Source organism: Trachypithecus francoisi, unplaced genomic scaffold (assembly GCF_009764315.1).
Source record: "Trachypithecus francoisi isolate TF-2019V2 unplaced genomic scaffold, Tfra_2.0 Lachesis_group6, whole genome shotgun sequence".
Lineage (NCBI taxonomy): Eukaryota > Metazoa > Chordata > Mammalia > Primates > Cercopithecidae > Trachypithecus > Trachypithecus francoisi.
The window spans coordinates 114,615,845-114,642,472 of record NW_022681471.1 but is presented as its reverse complement, the minus strand read 5'-3'; positions in this window follow the sequence as shown (position 1 = coordinate 114,642,472).

Sequence of the window (26,628 nt, the reverse complement as noted above, 5' to 3'; positions counted from 1 at the left end):
GGACATGTGTGTAGAGGTATCTATTGGCTGGAAAAGTGGCCTTCCATGGAAGAAAATTGAGGTTTATTTTTCAGTGAATTCAAACTACAACTAGCTACATTGATTACTGATGGCCCAAAGCCCATGACAATCATAATATGAGTATTAATATTTAGATCCAGTTTTTCTGCCTGTCTTAATATCTGGGATGAGATTTCTGTGTCCTGTCCAGCAGCAAGGCAAGCATCAGCTCAAGCTGTCTCCAGGCCGACAATGTAAGGCATCCTAAGCTTGTCCTTGCATTCACATTGTGGTTGCACGTGCTTTGTATTATAGCTTCAATCCTGACAGCAAACACTGTATGAATGCTGGCCAAGTAATGCCAAATATGGCTAAGAGAACTTTAAATATAAAATAAATGTTTATGCAAAGATAATAAAAACATGTTAACTAAAATAAATGAACAATGATGGTTGAAAATTTTTAAAAGGACAAAAAGGAAAATGAGAAGGTAGGCAAAATTACTTTTATAAATGTGTTTAAAATTGTATGCAATTATCCTAGGTTGCAAAGAAATTATAAAAACATGGATTGGATATTGTAAATATTAATTCTTATGCTAATTTGCTTTAGACAATTCATTTAGAGCTAAAGACAAATGTAACAAGGCATTTGTAAACCAGCATAGCCGGAATAAGTGGATAAGAATGAACTATAAATAAAAATGTAGTATGTGAAGACTCAAACTTCTGGAGATAAAATTGATAAATATGTTTTAAAACACTTAAAGGATTGAAACTCACCCCATGCTGTAATCTCTATAAAGAAAGACACCATGTTTGTCTCATTCAACATTCAATTTCTGTTCTATTAATAGTTCTTTAATTATTTAATGGTATATCAAATTACCAGCATTTGGGAAAAAAACAAACTTGGAATATTCAGCTTAATTTTTAATCAATTTGTTGCTTTGACTAATTGTGTTCAACCCAAACATTTTCAACCAACTTATTTTCTGTTAATCTTAAGCCATGCTAGGCAAAGCACTATTATAAATAAAACGAACTGTGAGATACAATTCCTGGCTTCATTTTTTTTTTTTTGGTAATTTATTTGAGGAGAAAATGTGTAAGAAAATTTCTTAAGATTTAAATAATAGGTCAACACAACAGAAGATCTGTTGCAAGGCTTTGTTTGAATAATTACTGAATTGATTGTAAATTTCCATTTCTTTTAATGTGGTGTATTAGGTAATGTTAACCACTCTGTAAAAAATGAAGACCTAATGGATAAAACATGATAAAGACCTTTTTAAAGATACAAACTGAGATAATGAGAAACTAAGGGAATTTCCTCCAAGAACCAAAAATTAAGGGGAAAACTGAAAAAGCAGAACTAGAAGGGTGGAGTTAAAGCTCTTGTTGCTCAGGATTGGGGGGTGGGGGGTGGTGGGTTTGGATGGTCTCTGTGACTAAGGGGGTTAGGTTTCAAGTGCGAAATGGGGACAAGCACCTATACTTCAGGCAAGAACAAAGCCAGAAAGGTATGACTGCATATAGTCACTATGAAAAGGTGGAACAGAAGCAAAATCTATCCACCGCCAGGGAGATAACCCCTCTGTTCTCCAGGTCTTCAACCTGAAAAGTTGAGACCTTGGTTCTGCTCTCAGTAGAATTTGTGGTTCAAATATATACTCCTTTTATTGTCCAGTAAAATACAACCTGTGAGATGAACATAAAACGTGGTCCCCTCCCAGTGATTCCCCCGGTAGAAGCAAATGGCAGTCTCGTCTAGAAAGCCACATCCTCAACTCAGACCACAAGGGATTAATGTAGATAAAGCCCTACTAAAGATGAGCTCACCATTTTTTTTACAAAGCACAAGGATACATGCCGCCACGAGTGAGAGGCAGCCAACACAATCAGCAGCTGGATGAGACCCTCATATCCTCTAGATGATGAGATTAAATATGTACTGTGAAATATGACTAAACATATTTTAAAAAGAAAAATATGATAAAATATCAAGGTACTACCAAAAAAGACCAGGCAGGCTTGAAAAAGAATCAATTGATTTGCCTTGAAATGAAAAAATGTAGCCATTTAAATACAAACTCAGTGGACAGATTAAACCACAGATTAGACAGAGCCAAAAAGTGAATTACTGAAATGGAAGATAGAGCTGAAGAATTTACCCAGAATGACACATTCTAGGAGTGTGGGAGCAATCACTTCAGATTGGCACAATTGGAGAAAGCATCGTGAAAGAGATGAAATTTTAGCAGAATCTTAAAAGATGTGTAAAATCGGATAAAAGAAAGCATTTCAGAGGAGTAGCATGACATGGCATGAGCCAAATTTCAGAGGCTAAATTCAAGGCTTGTTTAGGTCACAGTGAGTTGACCACTTTGGCTGAAATGGAGAGTTTGTGTAGGGAAGTAGAGAGATTAAGCCTGATTAAGAAGGTTATGGCCTATGCCTAAAGCCACATGAAATGTTGTAATAATCACATAAAATTACTTTGTTTAAAAATAAAGCAGACATACAATGTCTACTATGCTGACATTGTAGTCTTTTTCACATATACCACTCCAGCTTGGCTGGTCTTACTCTACCAAGCATGTACTGTGTATGCCTACTTACAATGAAGGGGTCATACCCCCTATTACTCTCTACAGAGAGGTACATTTCAAAAGCTTTCAGGTTAAAGTTGATTAAAAGAGAAAGTTTGTGGAACCTATAGTTCTGCCAGGTTGGGAATAATGCTAAAAGCAGTTTATAACTTTTTTGTTGTTGTTGGAAAAGCCTATATATTATCTTCTCCTTAAACTAATTTCCAAAGGTATAGGTTTGGTTATCTCTAATTCCTTTCAAAGGGGTGGTAAAATGAATCCCAGCACTGGAAATTTAATAAAACCCCAGAGGAGAAAACAGATTTCAGATTCCCCAGCAAGAGATTAACTCAATTCCAGGTGAATTATCTCCTTCAACTTCTTCATGTGGCATATATATATATATATAAAACTATATATATTTTATATGACTATATATTGTATACATATTTATATTATATTATATAATATTATATTCTCCAACAGGGAGAAGGACAGCCTTACCTTAGATAAAGTGACAAAGGTGTCAATGAAAATTTACCCACACAATTTCTGAGCAAACAGATTTGCATAAAGCTGCCATATGCAGCATTAGCAGGATGAAATAAAATATCAGGAAGTAACATAACAACATTGCAGCTAAATTAAGTAGGTAGACATACAGATAAATTAATAATAGAAAGTAGGTAGATGGAAACAAAGGAACACAGCAAAAATAAATAAATAAATAAATAAACAGCAGACACCCCTCCAAATCTGGAAGAATAAGGAGATTCTTTTTATGTACTAAAAGTTATAAAAGACTCCACTAATAATATAAATTCAAGAATACAAGTAGTAAATGACATGAGAGATAAAAGGAGATTGTAGAAATAAAGGCCTACATTAAAAATTAATTAGGGATAGCAAGAAGCAGAATATTTAGAGCTGAAAATAGGCATGGAGAATATTTATGCTATTTCAGTATATGCAGAGGGGACAAAATAAATAGAAGACAAGATAATAGAAAAAGAAGACAGAAAAGATAATGCAATACTAGGCAATTGTGTTCCTGAATGCAGCAGAATAGAATACAGGAAATATTCTCTGAAATGAAGGTAAAAGGACATCTAAGATCAAAGTGGGGTATCATTTGTACCAGGGAAAGAAAGATACAGAACAACCAACTGATATCCAATACTGAAATTCAGGTTGAAAGAACAAATTTCAATTATGCAGGTAATTTTAAAAAATCAGCAAAAGTTTCAGAAAAACTCTTGGCTTAATTTGCTTTTATGGTGACTATGTCATTAGCCCACCCCTGGATCAGTTATTGTCACAGTGGAAATGGGCTATTACTCTTATTGGCTAGGCTGTGTCACCTAGAGCCAGGGGTGTATTTAGCCCCACATAAATCAGTGAGAGTAGAAGAGGGATGAAAAAATGCCAGATCTTGTGACCAAAAAGAGGGGATGGATTCTGTGAAGACCAGAAGAGCATCTATTTTATACACTATATTATTTCCCCAATTAAAGTGTAAATTTCTTGAGAATAAGAACTCTATTATACTTCTTTCTTCCTTATGCAATGACTACCTCAGTTCCTTTTTATTGTGTAGGTATAGGTATTAAATTAATAAATAAAAATAATTAATTTGACTTGACACAAATTCCTTTATTTGTGAAATGAGGAAGTTAGAACGCTTGAACTCCAAGATCCCTCCTCATTTAAGAAAGTTCTATGAAAGATTTCCTGAGAACATATTATATATGGGGCCCCACATTAAGCATTTTTTGTTTACTCTTGTAGTAAAACATTTGAACATTTGTTTGTAGCTATAACTCATGGTAGATGTTTTTAACTTCAGAAACTTCAAAAGTTTTACAAAGTCACATCAGATGAGTGTATTCTCATATGTCTTCTTCAAGTTGATGATTCACAATATAAACAGTTGTCCTTATTGTGCATAGGCCTTTTCCTAATATGCATATTTTTGATTGAATATGTTTACCTCTTATTGCTTTTAAGCCTCTAAACAAGAAATGAGAATTTTATCTTCATTTACTCTCCTCCCACTTTTGTCTACTTCAAAATTCAGTATCTTGATTAATTACCATCTCCCATTTTGCTTAGCTAGAAACTCTACCATCTTCCTTATCTTCTTCCTATCTAATTGCCCACCAAATTCTATTAATTCTACCCTCAGATGTATTTTAGGTCTCTCTTCACTTTAAATTTCTGCTCCCATCCTTACTGCCGTGGTTCAATTCCTGTAGTTACTTACTACATATTTCTTCTATTGTATTTGCCATACAAATACGCCACGGTAAGAGAACAAGCTTGGGCTAAGTTGCCTGGTTCAAAGTCTGGCTCCAGCACTTAACTCTGTGTGACTCTGGAAGGAGTTATATAACCTCTCTGAGCCTCAGCTTCCTCTGTAAAATGAGGCTAAACACCTCACAGGAGTACTGAAAACATCAGATGAACTAAAACATATAATGCACTTGAATCAATGTCTGGCACCTAGTAGTATTACATAAATAATAAATTATTAATAATAGTTTTCCTTATAGCATATTTTTGCTGTAAATATTTAAGTGGTTGATTCCTCCAGTAGACTTAGAACTTATTATGGGAAGGGCTATGTTATTATTAGTATTTAAAAAAATAGTAGCATGAATATTTTAATCGCTAGCTCTCCGTATAGTATAGGGGCATTTAAACATTTAATCCAATGAATTTCACTTGTCAGAATGGGACAGTTCTACATAATAACCACTAGATGGAAGCAAATGATTTTATAAAATCATTTATCAGCCGAAACTGCTGCAGTGTACAGAACATCTACCTCTTTTGTCTCCTTTATTTGTACAACCTAATTATCGCCAAGAACAAAGTAACACCACCATCATCATCAATAACAACAGCTACAACAAAGGCAGCTCATGAAAATGCCCAAAACTTTGTGTATTCAACCCAATTCAGAATTAAGGTTTTAGAACATATTTGCTATACAATTTAAAAATTATTAGTCAAAAAATGCTGAAAAATATTGTCACTGAATCGAAAGCCAGCTGGCACCCAGCCACACTTACATAACAAGAGTCTCTGAAGGCTTGTCACAGGAAAGATGTAGATCTCCTGCTCTACAATGTGTGACCGCCACATAACGACCAATTGTCCCTGTGAATGACACATCTCTCATTATTAATAAAGAATTGCTGCTTTCCTATATTGTTTGGGATGGTGTGATTTATAGGTAATTGATGATTTAATTACTGGGTTTATTGTCTTCTTTGGGAGTTTCCGTATCTCATCTTCAAATATGTATTTGGTGTCTTTCATTTGCACTGAAGGGATTCACTTCTTTCTCCCTTGTTTACTTTCAGGTCCTCAGCCTTTTCTTTCTCCACATGATTCTTATGTCTGACAATCACATCAGTGACACCTCCCATTACAGTACTGTCAGAAAGGATTCCCAGTGGGGAAGGGGCTACGCATAGTTGGATTACCCCTAACCCCAGATTCTATTGAGCTGTTAGCTTTCTCTAATTAGTCCTACTATGAGAAATGAATTGACACTCACTTTTTCTCGCACAGTGGGACTTGCTTTCTGTAATATCCATAGGCATTCCTGGGCTCTTTCACTTTTCTCCACCCCCTATTTCCCATTCTATCTCACCTCCCTCTTACGTTCTCTCCCTCTTAACATTCTACTTATTCTCCTTCTACCATGCAATGCTATATGAACCATATAACAAGAGAACATCCATGTAATATAAATTCAATTGCAAAAGTGAGAAGTTTTCTTGCATATTAAATATGAGATATCTTGGTAGAAAAAAAATTTCTACTTAAAATCAATGCTTCATCATTGCCTAAAGCTGAATGAGCATCAGTTGAATGCATAGCAGAGCCGAAGTGCAATGACCTACTTAGGATCACTCTAAATTACTTGGATGAAAAATGATTTCAATTCAAATCTCTTCTTTTTCTTATCACAATTTCTTTCCAGGTGGAGAGATGTTTTACTTGCCCACTCATTGCTCTAACCAAATCTCCATCTGAGATTTAGACTTCTTTAAATGTAGTCCGGAACATTAGCAAATAGGAGACCGGTTATCAAAGCTAAATTGAATTTCTGAGATGTCCTCTTTTCTTTCCACAGAGCAGTCAAGTGAGAAAGCTCATCCAAGGAGCAGGAAGGCTGATTTTTTGTTATCCTACTGTGATCACGGCTGCTCTGTTCACCTTAGTCACTAAACACATGCTGCCCTGGTAGGAAGACAAATGAGCTAAAGCCATCCCCAGCACACTGCTGGCCATCATCAAGACTTGAAGGAATTTCAAAGAAGCAAAATATGTTTCTGTATTCCCCTGGGGCAACATGAATTCTGCTAAGTATTTTGACTTCTGGATACACAAATGTAGCAAGAGGTTCTATTCTATACCTGTGTGCTTGCTGCCTGGCACAAAATACATGCACAACTACAGACGTCTGGGTTTATTTTCACGAGCGGCTGATAGAGGAGTCTCCAAGCACGTGGGTAAAACTGCGACCGTGTAATCTGCCTTCTTGACCTCATAGCTGGCCTCACGGCTGCTTTATATAATGTGGTTTGTTTGCTGATGGGCTTGTGTTTGATTGGTTCCAGAGTGGGAACTGCAAAACCTGTGCATAGTCCCCGTGAGTGCTAGACTCAGCCAGCTGATTTGATTTTGTATTTGTTGTGCACCAAGAGGTCAAACCGAGCACCACGAAGGAAATAAACGTGGGTGCTTGTGCACAGCAAGGTGAGGAATGATTTGGATGAATAATGGAGGCAGTTGAGGTGGCCTGAATTAGAGGTGACTGTGGGTCAGGGAGAGTGAAAAAGGAGAAGCAGGGAAGGGAATGGTTAGGGAAATTCTTTCAACCACTAGCAGCTAAGCATAGATCACTGGAATGCATTCCTTATCAAATGTGAGCAGGAACCAGGGAATGGAATATTGCCTAATCAAGTAACTGGCTTTCTCTTGCTGCCCTTTCCATCTGAATACTTAAGTAAAGATATGCAGCAGATTGCAGGGCTTTTACAAGGAGGCACAAAAGTAGAAAGAAAAGATTCATCATTGGGGGATTTGCCACTGAAGGCATAGCTTATTGTATCATATTAAAAAAAAACCCACCCCATTTGTGTTTAGTCAAAACACTTTTTAAAATTATCTCGATTTGCTTTGGAATTGATTTTGTCCGTCTTCCCAAATTAAGGGAACTGCACACTGTTTTTGACTATTTTAGTAAGAGTTTAACGTGAATAGCCCAAATCCTTACACCGCTGCCCCTTCGGAGTTGCTTTAACTTTTCTATAAATACACCCAGCAACAAGGTATTTTGAGAGCTCCCTAAGTAACAGTGCTTTGAATTTCTCTTGTGCAAAAAATCTCCATGAGAACTAAAGCAACTCTCAGTGGGTCTTCCATAACCGCCAACTTATGACTACAAAGTTGAACATTAATGAGTCCTCTGTAGCTCTTTTCCCCCCTAATAAAATATTCTTTTTGGTATGATAATTCTGTTTACTTCTCACGAGAGCCAGTCGTTACCAAAATTTACCATCAGAGGGCGCACATTCACAGAAAATGCAGCAGTTCCCTGCTCTGGCGGATTGCTTCCCCTCCTATTTGCAGGATGGAAAGAACAGGTTTTATTCGGAGGTATTTTCAGTTCAAATTCAAGTTCTAGAACTTTGATTTATTATTAGCCTGTTCTCTTACTTGGGTGGAAGGGAAGAGAGAAAAACAGGTCTGTCTGCAACCATTGTGTTCTACCCCCATTCAGGGACAGCCTCAGAAACTGCAAGGTTTCAAAGATAATCAAAACGAGTCTGATAGCTTATGGATCTGAGGGCATAGGCTCCAGCCTCTCTAAAATGACAAATCGCCTCACGTTACCCAAGAAACCACAAAAGATTCACACCCACCCCCTCCTCCCCCGGGCCCTGTCCTTCTGCAAGTGATTTGCAATCCCAGACAAGTATTATATAACGATGAAACAGAAGCCTGGAACTTTGGTTTGTTATTTCTTTCGGAGAAAAGACATTAAAAAACTGTTATTATTTCACTATCTTAAATGCCTATGAGGAAAACATTTCAGAGAATTGTTAGAAAAGCGGGCAGTAGAACGAAATTTGCATCAGTGCTAAAAATTGTGACCATCTGTAATTGCCCAGGGGGCAGTTGGAATGAAAAGACACACACTGGTGGGGTGAAGGGAAAAAGCTACAGACCTGAAGTAGGGGAAGCTGGGGGCCTAATCCTGACTGGCTGCTAACTAGCTGGCTGAGCATCCTTGAATTAGTTAACTTCTTTGGGCCTGAGTTCTGCAAGCTGGCAATTAGATGATGTCAGAATGCCTTCCATTCTACTAAGTTATCCGCTCAAGAACAAATGTAGATAATGTTATTAATTTGACCTCTTATGGAGAATACAGCAGCACCCAATAATAAATTAACCGTTTTGCAGGTTGTTTTAATACTGCATTTCAAACAGCTCTGAAGTACTTTATATGTCATATTTATGAAAATAGCCCATTATTTAGCAATAATTTCTCTACTGTTTTTATGGCAATGAGTTGCAGAGCAATTCTCTCTGGGGAATGCTAGACACTGGTATGGTAAAACAGACGAACAAACAAACAAAAAACAGGCTTAGGTTTGGACCCTGGATCCATTTTAATTTGCTACGTGACCTCAGACAAGTTACTTAGCCATCTGGGCTTTTGAGTCTTAGACTGCAAGAATCTTTTAGGGTTATAGTGAGAAATAATGAGCTAATTAGATGGTTGGGCACATACCAAGCCATCATTATATGAAAACACTTCACTACTATTAATATTTATCATTACCACTAAAACATCCAACCTATAAAACTGCTCAAAGAGTTATTTAACCCCAGATAACTATGCAATATTTAGCTCTCTTAATGATATGTTTACTAACGCAGGAACTTCAGTGTTGCAAAATCTCGAACGAAGAAATTGAAGGAGGAGTTTTCAGAGATACGATCCTTGGAAAATGACCTCATCTTGGTCTCCAAAAGTTGGAATTTGGGGACTTTTAGAGGATCTAGTCTCTGCAGCCTAAAGAAACAATGGGAGAAATTTGTTATGGGGAGGGTACAGATTTCCATAGTGTAGTTTGGTGCTCGCAGGTGGAAAGTGCTGGTGTGCAAAGGTGGGAGGAGGAGTAGGGGCTCCACTGTTCTGGTGGTAGCAGCCCCACAGTCATTCCCATGTCTCCTTCAAAGTTTGTATTGCCCAGCTGGACACAGAAAAGAGAATTATTGGAAAAATATGGTGAAAGCCAATACCAATACCAGTTAAACTGAGTCTGGAGGATGGTGTGTGAAGAAACTTAATTGAACATGTGAGCCCGGGGGTGGGCGTTTCTCTCCTTTTTTAGTTCTCGGGCCATATGCATTTGTAGCAGATGCTCTTGGTGCCCTGCCTGCAGCCCCCAGAACTCGCTCTACTTGCTGCAGTATGCTTTGTGGGAATGTCTCTGTCTGAGGTTTTTTTTCTAATGGGGAATATGGTCCATCCATACTCAGCTGCCCTCAAAGCAGCTCTCAACCAATGACCGGCATGGGAGTGGGTGGAGAAATATCTCAGTTCCTTGCATCCTGGTTAGGTTAACTCAGAGTTGTGTTCTATGCTATCTCCCGGAGTTCCTCAAAGGATGCTCACCCTTTACTGGCTTCCTTCCCTTCTTGGGACTACTTCCCTCTTCTAGTGCTTGTGGACAGAGTGCTGCCACCATAAATCCTTGTTTCTGGGTCTGCTTCTGGGAGCACCTAAGATACCAGGAGTAGCTTCTATTTCAAAATTTACAAGTGTTTTTCTGCATACAGAACATGAGTTATGGTGCCAAGTCGATCTAGGGCTGCAACTGGGCACTGCCATTTATCAGCTTGGCAACCTTGGGTCAAGTTCTTTAACCTCTCCAATTTTCAGTTGACTTATCTAAAATATGAAGAGTGTAATGATACCTAGTCATCAGATTGATGTGATAATTGAATGTGATTCTGCATGTCAAGTCCCTGGCACAGCATCTGCCTCATAGTAAGTCTTAGCTTTCAAGTAAACATTGGCAACCACTGACTACTATTGATCTTAATTGCCCTTCTAAATGTATGTAGGAGAGCTCTTATATTGGCCATATAAGATGTCTTCTGAGGCTACCGTGGAAATCGGAAGAGAAAAAACAATGATCTGTAGCCTTTTAATTCCCATGTGAGAACATTATTGCCTCAGGAGCCTAAGCTTCATTTTAAAAAATGCTATATGAGCAGGAAGGAATGGAGACACAAAAACCTAATGCCAGTGAAAGTGATCTGTCCCAGTTGGGCTCTGAACATGATAGGTGTGCAAGTGGGAGCTCAAACAGTGAACAAAGCCAGCATCTGAGGCATTATTTTTAGAAGCTGGAGAAATGCTGGGAAAGAAGAGGGGAAATATGCAGCATTTATGTAACACATCTCCAAGTAGCTCTGAAAGGAAGTTTTATATTTAATGGAGTTGTTAACAATTGGGATTGAAAGCCTAAAATAGAAGTAAGAACACTTAGCCAACTTGGGAGCATTTTGTTTGGTCTGCTGTAGAATATTAGGTTTGGAGAAGTTATGCAGGGATAGATAATATACATGGAAATGAACATAGCCCTGTTATTAAATTCATGTTTGATTTTTGTCTTAAGACTCTTACTAATGATTTTTCTCCATTCTGTTGATTGAACCATATCTCTCTGCATAACACCAGCTTTCCTTGCCCATTAGCTTTTCTCTTTTCTTCCTCTGAATCAAATAGTGTTTTTGACTTCAGTGCTTTTGCTCATATTTCTTCCCTAGTCGGGCATGCCTTCATGCTTACTCTCCTCCCACAGAAGTTCAATCCTTCTTCAAATTTCTTTGACAGCTGGGGGCCCAGAGACTCTTTGACTTCTGGGGCTAGAAAAAGAAATTAGGTCCCTGTCATGAAGGACTTTGGATGCTGTTGTCTTCAGCCTATAGAAATTGAAGTCACTGGAATCTTTCGGGAGGATGGTCACATTACCCACTGTGTGTCTCAGGAAGAAATGAGTAACTCTGGCAGCCATGTTATGAATAACTCTGGCAGTCATGTGAATGACAGCTTTGGAGAGGAAGAAACTGGCACCAGGTTGCAAGGCTGTTGTGACGGCTCAGGTGCCAAGAGGTCAGGATATAAGCTAGACAAAGAGTAGAGCCAAAGGGGCAGAAGGGATGACTTTGAGCGACCTCTAAAGTGCTAATATGGAAAACGTGATGACCAATTGCATGTGGGAAATGGAAGGAAGACAGGAAAACAGTAGCTGTGGAGGACTTGAGGCTTCCACATATTTGTGGAGGACAGCAATAGAGGGCAGGGAATTGGATGGGAGAAGTAAGAATTTGATTTGAACGTGTGCTGCTTGGCCATCCATTTGTAGCTAGCCCAACATGCAAATGGGGATGTGAGTCTGAATCCCCAGATGAGGACGGAGGAAATGATATGGATTTGGAGGTCTTCTCAAAAAGCTTGGGAATGAAATTTTTGAGAAAGAGAGTAAGAGAAGAAGAGGTCTTTGGCAAAAGCTACAGGAAAATCCAATATTTAAAAGGCTGATGAGGGAAGAGGAAACAGCAAATAAGAATGAGAAGTGATCTGAGAGGTAGAAGGAGACTCAGCCCACGTACCCTCACATGTTGAGAGTGGGGTTTCAAAAGCAAGAAGCTGCTGAACAGCATGAAAACTGCAAAACCATCACGTGAGATGAGACTGAGGGAAGCCTATTTGTTTGATGTGTTGGTGACCAACAGCAGTTGCTAGACCGAGAAAACTCTCTAAATTGCAGGAGGCGGAAGAGACTATTAAATGGGAAAAGGGGAGAGAATGTGACCAAAAAGCTTCTCAGAGGATTTTGATAGTGAAGGACTCTTCACAGCTGAACCAAAGCTAGAAAAGGTGAACCAGGATTGTTTCTCTCTCTACAGCCAGCTTCTTTATTGACCTCTGCTAAGTGCTGATTTGGCCCTGTTGTCTAAACCTGTCAGGATCAAGAGAGAGGTTGGTGTGGCAAAACAGGATCAAGAACCGCCAGGGCAAAGAATCCTGCCAGGCACTGCTGCAAGAAATTGTTTAAAAAGTAGAGCAAGAGTATACAAAAGTGTTTCCTACTTGTATGAACCACATTTCCTTTTGCTCCTCATCACAGAGAGAAGAAAATATATAATCATGCCTTAAATGCTCAATTCTGTAAGCAGGAACATAATTTGCATAAATAGCCCAGGTGATATCATTGGGAGAGTTGTACCTGAAGACTAATGAGAAAATTTAAACAGATGTGATGGAAGTAGTAAAACTAATGTTAGCCTTTACAGTCATTCAATTCCAGGCATAGCATTTTCTTCTTTTATAAATGTGAAGAGAATTTGATAGCTAAATTAAAAGAAACAGGCAGTCCAGGTATTAGGGTAGTGGTGAAGTACTTGACATTATAAGAGCTAATGAAGAGAGTAGAAAAGTATGCACTTATTTGGGTAAATTAAATTTTAGGGAAAATAACGGTTTTCCAATTTAATTTGAGCAACATTCTCGGAGTGATTGTAATGTTAAAGGCACCATGCTTTCATCACTGGGTAGGGAGTAAGTGTGGGCTAAAGAAGAATGAGTGTGTATGAGAGTAAAGTGTGATCTCTTTACTAAAGTGGTTAGATTCCCCACCCTAGATGTCTAGTTCCCAATCAAGTCAAATCTCATTTCTGAAAAATATTGAGATAAGCCAGAGTAAAAGCTTGTCTTAAAAAAAATGAGTATCTAGACAATGATTGTCAATAGCTAAGATCTTATAAAAAGAGGGAACCAGACCTGAGATGCCTTCTACTGGAGGTACAAAATACCACATATGAAGTTAACATGTCAACATATCAAATCAGAATCTGATCAAGCCTCTAGATTTAACTACCAACGTATAGGGTACAGAAGAATGTGTTAAATGATACCATAGGGATACAATTAGCAGAATTCAGACTGTCAAACTCTAAGAACCAACAATATGCTTCCCTCAACAAAATTGCATTGAAATGTGTGTGTGTGTGTGTGTGTGTATGTGTGTGTGTGAGAGAGAGAGAGAGAAAGAGAGAACGAGAATTAAAGGCTACAGATGATTGCAAAATCTTAAAAGACGTATCAACTAATTGTCAAGTGTGGGCCTTATGTTGATTCTAACTAAAAAAGAGAGGGAGAGACAGAAAGAGAGATAGAGAGAGATAAGGAGAGAGAGAGAATTAGAAGTTAGAGATTGCAAGAATCTTAAAAGACATATCAACTAATTGCAAAGTTGGATCTTATTTTGATTCTAACTCAAATTGTAAAAGTATCAGATTAAGGGGAAATTAAATACTGATTGGATATTTAATTATATTAAAAGGAATAATTATTTTTAGTGGAAATGACATTATGTTTATTATTTAGAAAAAGACTATTTAGAGTCACACGCTGACAAGGATAAAATGATATGAGTTTGGGATTTATTTCAAAATAATCTAAAAGGGGGAGGGATATATAAGAAGCACACTTGGCCATGAGTTGATAACTTTTTTTTTTTTTTTAACAAAGTGATAAGCACATCGGGGTCCTTCTTTCCATTTTTGTTTAAAATTTTTCATAATAAAAAAATCTTTAAACGTTGGTAAAAAATAGGTTTAGCATCATTCAAGATGGTGAAGTATTAAACTGAAATGTTTTTCCCCAATCAGTGTACTAGTTATAGAACTACTATGTGGCAGGTATGAGGCACTTTTGTTCACACGGAATAGGAAGAATGACAAGTTTATCTATGTTTCCCATGGCTTGAATTGAGACATCACTGGCATCCTTTTATCTGTTTTTCCTTTCATCTTGAAAATGTTACTTCAGATGTTGATGTGAATTTTGGCATCGAGTGGGCTGAGCACAGTGTTACTCTGTGGCAAAACAAATTCAGAAATAGAGTATGAGGAAAAGAGGGGGATGCTGTCTGTGCCCTCATATGCTCCAGGCTTCTTTCCCCTTAATTTTCTGGGAGACCATCAGATTCTCTAACTTCCATAAGAAGGGACCATTCCAGTCACTTAGTCTTAGGCTGAAGATGCTTATAAAATAGAATAATAACAAAATAGTAATGATCTTTTATTAAGTGATTCCAACAGCTAGAATGTGCTAAGATATTTTACAGGCATATTCTAGTTTATTTCCCACAGCAACTCTATGAATTACAACTTATTACAGTTATTATTATTTCCATGTTGCAGATTTGAAGAAGGCAAGTGTCCTGTGCAGAGCCAGGTTTTAACCTGGATCTTTCTAACTCCAAAACCTGTGCTATTTACTACAACACCAAATGCTTCTTATCCTTTCTTTTCTATGTCTTGGGAATTCTGATGAGGACAACCCAACAGACTTAGAGGGTCGCCATTGCTCTAATTTTTCTCCTTTACATTATTATAAGTTCTCCAATGCTATTTCAATAAAGAGACCCTGGCTCTTTGAATAGAGTCCCCAGAATCTCTGTGTGGTGCTCAGCCATTATATGAACATGGCTTGCATATTGGATGTGAATTTTCCAAACCTATCTTTGCTCCAGCATGAGGCTCACTGCTCAGGAGAAACCTCTTAGTTCGTAGTATGCTGATGGTGTCCAGGCCTTGAAAATCCAGATGTATCTAACTGGCTACAGAACTGCCAAGGCGCTGAAGACTTCCCTTGGGGAAAAGTGTGCCCCCCATTATCTGCATTTGAATCTGTGATATGTTTTGCAAACTTATATTATATAATGAATCTAATACGTTATCATTAGAATTATACAGTCTAAAAATGTGACAGTAGGCGATGATAGGGTTTAGAATATAGGCTTTGGAATCAGATAGGTTTGGTTAAGACATATAACTTAATAGCTCTATGGCCTTGGACAAATTATTTAACTTCTCTGAGCTTTAGTCTTTTTATCCGTAAAATAGAGATAATAACCTACAACATAATTGTTGTGAATATTAAAGGGCATTCTCTGCTGCCTAAACATAGTAAGAACTCCACAAATGGCTGGCCTTGTTGATTTCAATATCATTACTCTTTGCTGTTTGTGATTTCCTTGGCTTCTGGCCAATGACTCTAAGACTGAGAACTTCCTCTGTGCAAAGAGTCAGACACCCAGGTGTCAGGTATGGGGATGGAGGATAGGGTTGGGGGAATGTAGGAGAGAAGGACAAAGACAAATTAAGAGAAAGGTTAAGAAGAAAAAATGTGGCTCAGTAACATTGGGGATTCTGATTTAGCCAGGGAGAGCAAATGCAGGATAAACCAAGAGAGTATTCTGTATGACCCCATAGGAGGTGAAGTTCCCTTACTGCCTCCTCCATGATTGTTCCTTAGGATAGTAGGAATTGCTGCCCTTCATCTGAGTCTTTATAAAGCCTGAACTACTTTAGTGTGAATGATAAAGTACTATTTGGGGAAGAACATTAAGATAATCTAAATCATATTAATTTGGGATGTTTATACAGGCCTCTTGACAGATTGGGTAAAATGAAAGGAAATAAAATAATACCAATTTAGTAATTATAACTGGGGTCATGACTCCATAGCAATCATTTGATATTAAACACATTTTAGCTATTGCTTTATGGAGCAAAATATTAAAGTGCTCCATTGAAGAGGTGGTGATTATAGTATCCATAGGATAAATATTTTAGAAGGTGGGCAAAGGGGTACTTTTAACTTGAGATAAAATTCCCGATGATCTCATCATATATGAAATCAAAACATGCTGTATGTCAATAGCTCAGAAGGAATTGAAGATAATATCATCAAAAATAACTATAGTGACAATGAAGACACTGATACATAGCTATATAAACCTGTCCAAGATGAATAAATTATTTTCTGACCTATAAGTTTGGAAAAGGGCAATATTTTAATACCACACGATTTTTATTTAATTTGTGATATGCATATATGTGAAATTTAAACAGTAAAATAAGTAAACGTCTGACTACTTAATCAATGACTCTAAAAGTTTATATATTGAAATTGTCTCCAGTTTTGTGGGGAAGGAATTTTCTGTTTGGGAAACTAAGGGGTTGCTCTAGGTTGGGCATATGAAGTAAACAAATGTCTTGGTGTATATCTAGGGGAAAATAAAAGCAAACGAATTATATTGGTTGAAATGGGTAGTTATTTAGGGCCTGAGTATTCCCAGAAGAAGAAAGACAGCAGAATGTAAAGTCCAGAGCATGGACTGTGGAGCTAGCTGGCCTGGACTGAAATCCTGCTTTGTTATCTACCAGCTCCATGATGTTGGATAAGTTAATTCTTCTGTATGCCTCAGTGCCTCAGTTTCCTCACCTATAAAATTAGAATTTAAAAATGCTTATCTGTTATGCTGTTATAAGAATTAAGTTAGTTAAGAGGTTTTTTTTTTTTTTTCCTTTTTCTTTCTTTTGAGATGGAGTCTCGCTCTGTCACTCAGGCTGGAGTGCAAGGGCACGATCTTGGCTCACTGCAGCCTCTGCCTCCTGGGTTCAAGTGATTCGCCCACTTCAGCCTCCCGAGTAGCTGGGGTTACAGCCATCATGCCTGGCTAATTTTTGTATTTTTGTAGAGATGGGGTTTCACCATGTTGGTCAGGCTGGTCTCGAACTCCTGACCTCAAGTGATCCACCTGCCTCGGCCTCCCAAAGTGCTGGGATTACAGGCGTGATCCACCATGCCCAGCCAGTTAAGAGTTTTAAAGAGTTTAGAACAGTGTTTGGCACATAGAACCTATGCATTTGTTACATAGATAGATAGACCCTGTATCTTCCCTTGATACAGTGGCCTTACCCAGAAAGAGGTCTTGCCTCTGCTGCCTGGTCTCTCTCTTTTAAAAAGTTTTTAATTTTTGTGGGTACATAATAGGTGTATATATTTATGGGGTATATGCAATATTTTGGTACGGGCATATAATGCATAATAATCACGTCAGGGTAAATGGAGTATCCATCACCTCAAGCATTTATCATTTCTTTGTGTTACAAGCATTCCAATAATACTCTTTGGTGTGGGTTTTTTCTTTTTATTATACTTTAAGTTCTAGGGTACATGTGCACAACGTGAAGGTTTGATACATAGGTATACATGTGCCATGTTGGTTTGCTGCACCCATCAACTCATTATTTACATTAGGTATTTCTCCTAATGCTATCCCTCCCCCAGCCCCCCACCCGCCAAGAGGCCCCCGTGTGTGATGTTTCCCGCCCTGTGTGGCGATTCCTCAAGGATCTGGAACTAGAATTACCATTGACCCAGCAATCCCATTACTGGGTATATCCCAAAGGATTATAAATCATGCTACTATAAAGACACAGGTACACATATGTTTATTATGGCACTATTCACAATAGTAAAGACTTGGAACCAACCCAAATGTCCATTAATGATAGACTGGATTAAGAAACTGTGGCACATATACACCATGGAATACTATGCAGCCATAAAAAAGGATGAGTTCATGTCCTTTGCAGGGACATGGATGAAGCTGGAAACCATTATTCTGAGCAAACTATCACAAGGACAGAAAACCAAACACCGCATGTTCTCACTCACAGGTGGGAATTGAACAATACTCTTTTAGTTATTTAAAAATATACAATGAGTTATTGTTGACTGTTGTCACCCTGTTGTGCTGTCAAATACCAGATCTATTCATTCTATCTAACTATATTGTTGTACCCTTTAACCATCCCCACTCACCCTCCCACACTTCTCAGCTTCTGGAAACCATCCTTTTACTCTATTTCCATGAGTTCAGTTGTTTTCATTTGTAGCTCCCACAAATGAGTGTGAACATGTGAAGTTTGTCTTTCTGTGCCTGGCTTATTTCGCTTAACATAATGTTCTCCAGTTCCACCCATTTTGTTACAAATAACAGGATCTCATTCTTTTTTATGGCTAAATAGTACTCCATTGTGTATTTGTACCACATTTTCTTTATTCGTCTGTTGATGGATACTGAGGTTGCTTCCAAATCTTGGCTATTGTGAATAGTGCTGCAGTAAACATGGGAATGCTGATATCTCTTCAATATGCTAATTTCCTTTCTCTTGGATATATGCCCAGCAGTAGGATTGCTGGATCATATGGTAGTTCTATTTTTCATTTTGAGGAACCTCCACTATGTTCCATAGTGGCTGTACTAATTTACATTTCCACCAACAGTGTATGAGGGTTCCCTTTTCTCTACATCCTCACCAGCATTTGTTATTGCCTGTTGATATGGTTAGGCTTTGTTTCCCCACACAAATCTTGTCTTCAGTTGTAATCCCCCTAATCACCATGTGTCAAGGTCAGGTGGAGGTAATTGGATCATGGGGGCAGTTTCCCCCATGCTGTTCTCGTGATAGTGGGTGGGTTCTTATGAGATCTGATGATTTTATAAGGGGCTCTTCCCACTTTACTTGGCACTTCTTCCTGCTACCTTGTGAAGAAAGTGCCTTGCTTCCCTTTTGCCTTCTGCTATGACTGTAAATTTCCTGAGGCCTCCCCACCATGCTGAACTGTGGGTCAATTAAACCTCTTTTCTTTATAAATTACCCAGTCTCGAATATTCTTTATAGCAGCATGAAAATGAACTAATACAGTAAATTGGTACCAGAAAGGGGTTGCTGCTATAAATATACCTAAAAATGTGGAAGTGACTTTGGAAATGCGTAACAGGCAGAGGTTGGAACAGTTTGGAGGGCTCAGAAGAAGACAAGAACATGTTGTAAAGTTTGGAACTTCCTAGAGACTTGTTAAATCACTTTGACCAAAATGCTGATAGTGATATGGTCAATGAAATCTAGGTTGAGGTGGTCTCAGATGGAGATGAGGAACTTTTTGGAAACTGGAATAAACGTGACTCTTGCTATGCTTTAGCAAAGGGACTGGTGACATTTTGTCCCTGCCCTAGAGATCTGTGGAATTTGAACCTGAGAGAGATGATTTAAAGTATCTGGTGGAAGGAATTTCTAATCAGCAGAGTGTTCAAGAGGTGACTTGGGTGATCTTAAAAGCATTCAGTTTTATGTATTCACAAAGAGTTTGTTTGTAATTTGAACTTATGTTAAAGGGAAGCAGAGCATAAAAGTTTAGAAAATTTACAGCCTGACAATGCAATAGAAAAGAAAAACCTATTTTCTGAGGAGAAATTTAAGCCAGCTGAAGAAATTTGCATAAGTTAATGGGACCCAAATGTTAATTGTCAAGACAATGGGGAAAATGTCACCAGGTCATGTCAGATGTCTTCAGAGCAGCCCCTCCCATCACAGGCCTGGAAGCCTAGGAGGAAAAAAATGGTTTTGTGGGCCAGGCCCAGGGCCTTGCTGCTTTGTGCAGTCTCAGGAATTGGCGACCTCCATTCCAGCCATGGCTAAAAGGGGCCAACTTACAACTCAAGCTGTTGCTTCAGAGGGTGCCAGCCCCAAGTCTTGGTGGCTTACACCTGGTGTTGGGCCTGTGGGTACACAGAAGTCAAGAATTGAGGTTGGGAACCTCCATCTAGATATCAGAGGATGTATGGAAACACCTGGGCATCCAAGCAGAAGTTGCTGCAGGGGTAAAGCCCTCATGGAGAACCTCTGCTAGGGCAGTGTGGAAGGGAAATATGGGGTGGGAGCCCCTATACAGAGTCCCCACTGGGGAACTGCCTAGTGGAGCTGTGAGAAGAGGGTCATCATCCTCCAGACCCCAGAATGGTAGATCCACCAATAGCTTGTACCATGCACCTGGAAAAGCTGCAGACACTCAATGCAAGCCTGTGAAAGCAGCCATGGGGGCTGTATCTTGCAGAGCCACAGAGGGGAGCTGCCCAAGGCTGTGGGAGCCCACCTCTTGCATCAGTGTGGCCTGGATGTGAGACACAGAACCAAAGGAGATCATTTTGAATCTTTAATATTTGAGTGCCCTATTGGATTTAGGAATTGCATGGGGCTTATAGCCTCTTCCTTTTGACCAGTTTCTCTCATTTGGAATGGGTGTATTTACCCAATGGCTGTACTCCCATTGTATCTAGGAAATAACTAACTTGCTTTTGATTTACAGGCTCATAGGCGGAAGGAACTTGCCTTGTCTCAGACGAGATTTTGGACTTGGACTTTTGGGTCAAGGCTGAATTAGACTTTGGGGTACTGTTGGGAAGGCATGATTAGTTTTGAAATGTGAAAGGGACATGATATTTGGGAGGGGCCAGGGTAGAATGATATGGTTAGGTTTGTGTCCCCACCCAAATCTCATTTTGAATTGTAATCCCTATAATCCCCACAGGTCAAGGGAGAGAAACAGGTGGAAGTAATTGGATCGTGGGGGAAGTTTCCCCCATGCTGTTCTCATGATAGTGAGTTTGTTCTTGCAAGATCTGATGGTTTTATAAGAGTCTCTTTCCCCTTTGCTTGGCATTTCTCCTTTCTGCCGCCTTGGGAAGAAAGTGCCTTTTTTCCCCTTCACCTTTCACCACGATTATAAGTTTCCTGAGGCCTCCCCAGGCATGCTCAATTGTGAGTCGATTAAACTTCTTTTCTTTATAAATTACTCAGTCTTGGATATTTCTTTATAGCAGAGTGAAAATGGACTAATATACCTGTCTTTTGGATGTAAGTCATTTTAACTAGAGTGAGATGATATCTTATTGTAGTTTTACTTTGCATTTCTCTGATGATCAGTGACGTTGAACACCTTTTGCATGCCTATTTGCCATTTGCATGTCTTTATTTGAGAAATATCTATTTAGTTCTTTTGCCCATTTTTAATGGATTATTAGATTCTTTTCCTATTGAGTTGTTTGAGCTCTTACACATTCTGGTTATTAATCCTTTTGAGATGGGTAGTTTGCAAATATTTTCTCCCATCTGTGGGTTGTCTCTTCACTTCATTGATTGTTTCTTTGCTGTGAAGATGCTTTTTAAGTTGATGTGATCCCATTTGTCCATTTTTGCTTTGGTTGCCCGTGCTTGTGGGGTATTACTCAAGAAATCTTTGCCCAGACCATGTCCTAGAGATTTTCCCCAATTTTTACTGTAGTAGTCATGGGCTGAGATCTTAGATTTAAGTCTTTAATCCATTTTGACTTTTGTATATGGTGAGAGATAGGAGCCCAGTTTCATTCTCCTATAAATGGATATCCAGTTTTCCCAGCATCATTTATTGAAGAGACTGTCTTTTGCCTCAGTTTATATTCTTTGTCAAAAATTAGTTCACTGTGGATGTAAAATTTGTTTCTGGGTTCTCTATTATTTTCCATTGGTCTATGTCTGCTTATATGTCAGTACCATGCTGTTTTGCTAACTATAGTTCTGTATTATAATTTAAAATGAGGTAATGTGATTCTCCAATTTTGTTCTCTTTGTTCAGAATGGCTTTGGCTACTCCAGGTCTTTTGTGGTTCATGAATTTTGGATTATCTTTTTATTTCTGTGAAGAATGTCATTGATATTTTGATAGAGATTGCATTGAATCTGTAGATTGCTTTGTGTAGTATGGACATTTTCACAATATTGATCCTTCCAATTCATGAACATGGTATTTCTTTTCTTTTTGGTGTCCAATTTCTCTCATCAATGTTTTATATAGTACTATAGAGAACTTTTAGTTCTTTGTTGAAGTTTATTTGTAGGTATCTTATTTTATTTGTAGCTAATGTAAATAGGATTACTTTTTTTAATTTCTTTTTCAGATTGCTCACTGTTGGCATATAGAAATGCTGCTGATTTTTGTATGTTGATTTTATATCCTGTAACTTTACTGAATTTGTTTATAAATTCTGATAGTTTTTTGGTGGAGTCTTCAATTTTTTCCAAATATAAGATCATATCATTTGCAAACAAGGATAATTTGACTTCTTCCTTTCCAATTTGGATACCCATTACTTCTTTCTCTTGTCTGATTTCTCTAGCTAGGACTTCCAGTACTATGTTGAGTAACAGTTTTGAAAGTGGACATCCTTGCCTCATTCCAGGTATTAAAGGAAAAGCTTTCAGTTTTTCCCATTCAGTATATTAGCTGTGGTTCTGTTGATATGGCTTTTGTTGCATTGAGGTATATTCCTTCTATACTCAGTTTTTTGAGGGCGTATATCATGAAGGATGTTGAATTTCTTCAAATGCTTTTTAGCATCAGTTGAAATGATCATATGGGTTTGCCTTTTATTCTGTGGATATGATGTATCATATCAATTGCTTTGCATATGCTGAACCATCCTTGCATTTCTGGGATAAATCTCACTTGGCCATGATGAATAATTTTTTAAAATGTTTTATGAAATTTGGTTTGCTTGTATTTGTTGAGGATTTTTGTATCAATGTTCATCAGGGATATTGGTCTGCATTTTTTTTTTTGATGTGTATTTGTCTGGTGTTGGTATCAGGGTAACACTAGTCTTGTAGAATCAGTTTGGAAGTATTTTCTACTCTTCCATTTTTCAGAAGACTTTGAGTAGGATTAGTATTAGTTTTTCTTCAAATGTTTGGTAGAATTCAGCAGTGAGGCCACTGGATCCTGGGTTTCTTTACTGAGAGACTTTGTGTTATTATGGCTTTGATCCCATTACTTGTTATTGGTCTGTTCAAGTTTTGGATTTCTTCATAGTTAAATCCTGGAGCTGCTAGCTATGTTGCCTGGGGTGGGGGAGGAATGGTGCAAACACTCCTTGGTTGCCCAGCTGGTGTCTCAGGGTTGTGTGCACCACAAGTCCACTGACTCTAAGCCCAGCACAGCATCAGAACTTTCCCAGGAATTGCAGTCTTTGTGGCCCACATGGCCTTTGAAGTTTATTTGAGATCACAGAGTGCTTTAGCCCATAGTAGTGGGGCTAGCTAGAACTCGGTTTTGACAGCTGGGATGGACAAATCCTATCTAGCTTGGGCTGGTCTAAATGCCCCCTCTGTGGAAGCCTGCTGAATTCTGCTATGTGTTGCTTTTCACTGTGACAGGGCAGCACTGAGTTTCAATGCAAAGTCCCACAATTACTGTGCTGTCCCTTCCCCAAGCAGACAGATTCTCTATCTGCACCTTGTGGTCAGTTCTGGGGTGTAAGGGAGTGGTGATGTAGGCAATTCAAGACTGTCTTTCTACCATCTTCAGTGCCTCTTCCTTAATATTATGTTCAAACCAGGTATTATTAATTGCTAACCTGATTTTTTGGTTCTTATGAAGTTGATTTCTTGTGTGGATAGTTGTTCAATTTGGTGTTCCTGTGGGGGTGTGGCGATCTCTGGAGGGTTCTATTTGGCCATCTCACTCTCCCTCCTCTCTCCTGTTTTATTTATTTGCTTTAGGAGACCCAAAGTGACTTCTTTTGTATTGGAAAAGATTGCACATGGATGGTGGCTGGTTGATGACTTACTGGGGATAAGGTGGGGAACTGTGCTTCTGGTGTCATGCTTGAGCCTTCACAGTCCTCAGGTGCTCTTTTTGAAGGAAGAGATCTGGCAGTCACCCAGAGGCCAGGCCCTGAATCCCTACTGGCCTCTATTCAAAGCCATGTTGTCCTCCATCAATGTGTTGTCAAAAGGTTGTCCTGTAGAACATACTGAATGCTGGCATGGATGTAAGGTGGCAGGAATGCTCATATGTTGCTGATGGCAGGGTCAAATGGCACCACCACTTTGGAAATCAGTTTGGCAGTATCCATGGAAGATGAGCATATGCCTACTGGATGACCCAGCCACCCTGCCCTGGCATGTTCCTAACGTAAATATGTACACACATTCACCAAAAGTCATGAACACTACTAATCATATGTAGATACCCCCAAATCCTGAAATGGATAGACATATTTGTAATATTTATGAAATGGAATACACAGCAATGAGACTGAACTACACCTTGAATGATGATATGGATAAATCTCTCAAACATAATGTTGAGCCAAAATGTCAGACACAAAAAAATGCCTACTGCATGATTCCCCTTATATAAAGTACAAAAACAGGCAAAACAGAATCTATGAGACAAGTTAGGACAAGGGTCACTCTCAGAGGAGACTAGTGACTGGAAAGGGGCAAAAGGGGAGGCTTTTGGGATGCTGGTGATGTTCTTTTACTTAATCTGAGTGTTGGTTACCTGGGTGTGTTCAGTTTCTGAAAATTCATTGAGCTGTAAAGTTATGATGTGTGTACTTTTCTGTACACATATCAGACTTCAAAAATGTTTTGAAAAGAGAACGCAGGTAACTTTTTCACATTCTGCAAACTGGGCATTCATATGGAGTTATTAATGCTGCTGAAATCCAAACCTTGTATTCTAATTTTGTAAGTGGTTGTTTTTATATGTTTTTGTCTTGTTTCTCTAATTAAATGTTAAGCTCTTTGACAGGGATGACTGTGTCTTATTTTTCTTTGTATTCCCACAGTGGATGAATGGTGTATGTGCTCATTAAATATTTGTTCATTTATCAGGAGGAAAAGTAGTCTTGCCTAGATACTTCATGGAAGGGTATGGTTTTCATGCCCAATTGTAGCAGAATCTTTTAATAATTATGTTCCTTAATTTAAGACAGTCTTGGAATAGGCTGGCTATTTTGAGCTCTTAACCTTGTGTTTAGACAATCTGATGTGCCAAATGCTTTGACTAAATTCTCCTGAGGTAAAGTGCCAGCTTTGGAATATATTTTCTGAGAAGCCAACTTTGAGTGCTGGCAGAATGGAGTGGCTGACTGCCAGCCGGGGGTGGGAAAACTTGCTCTGAACTTTGGTTGACTACCTCATTAACTTTACTATGCCATGGATGAACTCTCTCTGGCTCTCCAGGGCCTAGGGAGAGAGAGGGAGTGAGGAAGTGAGAGAGTGAGGAGGGAGGGAGGGAGAGAGAGAAGAGAGAGAGAGGAAAGAGAGAGAGAGTGAGCGAGCGAGAGAGCAGCTTATTTGAGGAGCAACTCCAGGGCCTAAGCCACAGTGGAAAATGGTGCTGGCTTAAGACACTGTTGATGAAATGAGTCAGCATGTCAGCTTAGCCATAGGACAAAGTCTCCACAAGCGAGCTATAATTGGAGAGAAAATTTACATGAAACTGAAAGTAAGAACTCATCCTCCCCCTTAAAGTAAAAACAGGCCTCGGTGGAAAAATTTTATACCATAAATAATGCACATGGAGTTATGCTTGTAAAACCATGGGACCTTCAGGTAGGAATTTTAAAAAAATCTAGTTTTCTCCTTTTCTTTTTCTTTTGAGACTTTGCTCTGAAAATAAAAATGGTTGTTTTTAAAGTGACGTGTACAAGAACCTTTCTAGACCCTGGGTTACTAAATGTTTGTGCTGAAGAAAAATGTAAACAAATACATATTTTTCTGCAACCTGTAATTCTTTTAATTGATTTCAATTTGATGCTATTCAAAGTCTAGTATTATGTTTTTCCACTTGGAAACTCAGAGCAAACCTGCCTGCTTTTGTAATCAGCTATACGAGCAGCAGAAAAAAAGAAGAATGTTGTTTAAAGTGATTCTGCAGAATGCTGCATTGATTTCTTAGTTTTATGGACATCACTTTTCGTGCATGGAGCTTACCTCACAATTTAGTATTTCTTTTTCTTGAACACACACACACACACACACACACACCTTCAAGGCAGAATCAGTGTCAGCAAAAATTCAGTTGAAATTGGACTTCTATTGTCTGGGATCTAGGGAAATTTGTAGAGTGCCCCAATCTTGAACAAACTTCTAGGAGCCAGAATATTCTAGAAGGCATTAGAGAAGGCAGAAGTGACCTGCAAATTAGCAAGAGTTAACCTGCAAGTGTGTGCAGCTAATTGACACTGCCTTCCCATTCTTCTACACCCAGAAAGTGCTTGACAGTTACTAGGCCAAGGCCTCACTACTAACTGAAGGTAACTGCTCCTGCATTTAGGAAAAGGGAAACTTCAGCTGATTTGGAAACACTTATGAACTCACACTGACTTATTCTTTTTAGGTAAAGTAGGAGAGATTTTAATCGATTCTTGAATATCTCTTCCTGAAACTTTCAAAGCTTACCAGACTTT